General features: G+C 24.1%; 1 long non-coding RNA gene across 1 annotated transcript; it reads right to left on the bottom strand.

Annotated features, from left to right (window-relative positions):
* Window positions 1-514: 514 nt before the first annotated feature.
* Window positions 515-1,575, bottom strand: LOC109788775 (uncharacterized). The gene is made up of 2 exons (XR_002238777.2): window positions 737-1,575; window positions 515-646 (listed from the first exon to the last, which is right to left on the bottom strand). It is a non-coding gene; the product is annotated as an uncharacterized LOC109788775 (long non-coding RNA).
* Between the last annotated feature and the right edge of the window lie 2,170 nt (window positions 1,576-3,745).

Below are 3,745 nucleotides of genomic sequence, written 5' to 3'. Positions count from 1 at the left end.
AAAAATAATAATATAAAAATAATCCATTGGTTAAGCGGAATATCTATTTTAGCAATTGTTTTAATCTCTTTTTTTTTTTTTTTTGGATTTTTTACCTTTTATTTTACTAAAAAGTCTAAACTATTTTTCCTCTGAAACAATTTTTTTTGTTTATTTAATTTTTGTTCTCTAATTTTTATACTTTATCTATTTATTGTCTCAAATTGCATACTCTCCTTAAGTAACTATCTATTTCACGATTTCTCTTATTTATTTATTTTAAAAAGATATAAGTGTCTCATTTTCATTAATATAAATACAGTAATAGCCCACAAATATTTCTCTTTGGAATTATTCTTTCTCATCCAGCCTCCTTTGCAAAGTAATCACAAAAATCACTAATAAAAACGAAAGTGAAATTATAAAATTTTCATCAAATAATTAATATTGGTTGAGGGTACAAGGTATATTCGCTAAACCACATGCAAGTACCCTCTACCATTTGAAAAGAACAAGGAAAAGGATTCGCACAAAATAAAATAAAAAAACAATGTTATTCATTGATGCAAGTCTTATTTTCAACATTTTTGTAGTTAACAAAATTAATTATTCTGACACTTCTGTAAGCAAGAATCCACTGCATAGATATCATCATGATCACGAACATCTGACATGTAAAGTTAATTATAAGAAAACATAAAAGTATAATGAAATTAGAAAATGTTAAAAGAGATTAAAGTTGTAAGAGAATAGATACCAATGGTGGTGTTAATGGAGTTGTTGATGGCACAAGCAGAAATACAATTGCGGACATGAGTGGATGTTTTAGGACAATTTGCAACACAAAGAGCAAAACATACTGGGAAGGGATCTGGAGAAACTAGACAAGTTATGCCACACAACCGAGCACATGTAATTTCCAATTTACTTGGAGGATTGTAATTACTAGCTTCTGCCAACCCAAACATAATTAAGAACAAAATTCCAACTCCTGTCATTTTCATCTTCTTTTCTGCAATATTTTTTCTCAATGTCTTCTTAATTTATCTTACAAACTTGTATACATATCCAAACAATTCTTCTTGTGATGTTTAAAGAAAAATAAACATCTATTTATAGATGTAAAAATACATAAGGATAGCAAATGTAATAATTATTGATGACAAGACCAAATACATGTATTATGTATTTATAATATTTATTATTATTGTAATATATTTATTAACACATTGAAATGCATGTATATATTAATTATATATTCTAGAGTTAAATATATTTACAAATTCATTAAGTGACTTTTAAAATAAATTTGCACAAATATATATGATTCGTTATTAAATAAAAATATAAAATTTGATACATATGTAAATTGAAATCTCAATCTTATTGTTTAATTCATTCATTATAAAATTATGTGAATTAATTTATATAATATGAAAAATCCCCTATAAATCACATATCACATCCATAGTTTTAATTGTTCATTTAATTATTTTTAGTAAAATATAATTTTATAACACAAAAATATAATTATTTTTAGTAAAATTAATATATTAGATTCATAACACAAAAATATAATTAGTAAAAAATATTAGATTGAATTATTTTTAAACATAAAAAATTAAATAATTTCAGAACTATATATTATATTCATTTTAATTTAGTTACCTTAAAATATATTTTATAAACAATAATAATTAAAAACGAGTATTTTTTAACACCAAAGGAGGACGGTGACTGCTCTAATATCGTATTTGATATATTAAGTTAATGAATATATAATTATATTTAATGTATTTAAGGAATATTTAATGTTTAATGTATGCAAGCATTTAAGGAGTATTTAATATATTGAATGTTGTTTAAGGAGTATATTTCTCTCTTTTTCTTTTTCTTTTTTTCGTTTAACATTCAAAGTTTTAATGCAAAACTTACAAAATTGTTGTTTCATGTTTAAAGTTTTGAAGACTAACATAGAGAGGCCGAGTCACTTCGTGTCTCTAATAATTATATACAGATAAATATTAGAAATTATAAAAAATATAAGAATTTTTTTTACATTCTAAGGCATAAAGGTCTATTAAAAAGTGGAGACTAAAAGAGTAGTTACTAAAATGTATCCCCTTTATAATAGGTATAGGTATTTGAGATAGACTTACAAATTTATTAATATATATTTTGATCTCATTAGTAATAATAATAAATAAAATTAAAAAACATAATACCAAAATTTTATACTACTAAAAATTTTAAAAAATAATATTATATAAGGTCTTAATATTTTAATATTTAAAGTATATAACACATACATAACAAAGTCGACAGTGATAATAAGTTTACATTTAGAATACAAAAAAAAAAAAAAAAGTACTAATCAATCATATCATTCATGTAAGAATTTTTAATCAAATAACAATAGGTTATCTGCATCCTACTTGAATTCATTTATTTGATCTAATTTAACAGTTAGTCATTTTGTGTTTGCATGTTATGAATGCAATCTATATAATAAAAAATTTGTATTTGATTTTTATCATGTATAAAAATTTGTTTGATAATTCACGGTTATATATGGTGGAATCAATTTTTTTCATCTAAACATACAAATTAAGATATGTTTGTAATGGTGGAAAAATAATTCAAATTTTAAATAAATTAAGTGAGTAAAAATTTAAGTTTAAGGTTTAAGGTTTACAAATTTTTATTTGTTTTGATATATTTTAGAGATTTGTTTCTTGTTTTTATAATTAGAAGAATTATATAATTTAAATTTTGTATTATATTTTTAATCTATATATAGAGTCGAGAAATAAAATATGAATGTGTTGCGTTTAAGATAATTGGACATGTGGATAATTTTATTGTGTGAGGAGATGTTTTTCCCATCAGTGGCACTAAAGCTATGACAGGCAATACACAAAAGTTTGATATACCTTAATTTATTTAATGATAAGAAAAATTTTATGATTTGATAGTGTACCATTCAAGATATTTTAGTGCAACAAGGTCTTGATCAAGCTTTGGAAGATGAAAAGCTAAATACTATCAATGAAAGAAAATGAAGTCAAATCCAAAAGAAGACCGTGAGTACAATTTGGTTAACTCTTACTCCTAAGATCAAGTGCAATGTGTTAAAGGAGACAACACCAAAAGCCTTGTGAGAGAAGCTTGAGAGCATTTATGTTTCTAAGTCGTTAAACAATTGGCTATGTTTGAAGATAGAGTTGTATCAACTCAAAATGAAGATGGAGAAAATTTTCATGATCACATTAATCATTTCAACTAACTAATATGTCAATTGCTAAATGTAAATGAAAAAATTTATGATGATGAGCAAGAGGTGTTGATGTTCGTTTTGCTATCAAAATTTTATAAATCTTTAGTTTAGACATTGTTTGTTGGAAAAACATAATTGAAATTAGATGAAGTAACATCCACTCTAAGAGAAAATGAGAGAATGATAAAAAATAAGAATATTAATATTAAAGGTCATGCACTAGTCGTACAACATTCTGAGCAAGGGAGAAGTAATTCATGGAGATAAGATGGACATAAAGGAAGATCAAATTTTCAATCACATCTAGAGTGAGATATAAGTTATATGCAATGTTGTTATTGTGAGAAGAAGGGTCATGTGCAATCAATATGTAAATAAATGAGAGAACTCTAAAGTTATGATAATTATGAGGAGAGAGATGATGACAACTCTAAAGTTAATGTAACCTAAAACCTTCATAATGATGAAGATGTCTATTTGGCAACTATA

The sequence above is a fragment of the Cajanus cajan genome, chromosome 4 (genome assembly GCF_000230855.2).
Source record: "Cajanus cajan strain Asha chromosome 4, NIPB_CcT2T_4, whole genome shotgun sequence".
NCBI lineage: Eukaryota > Viridiplantae > Streptophyta > Magnoliopsida > Fabales > Fabaceae > Cajanus > Cajanus cajan.
Note: the sequence above shows the minus strand (reverse complement) of the source record. Positions and strands in the feature narration are given on the sequence as shown.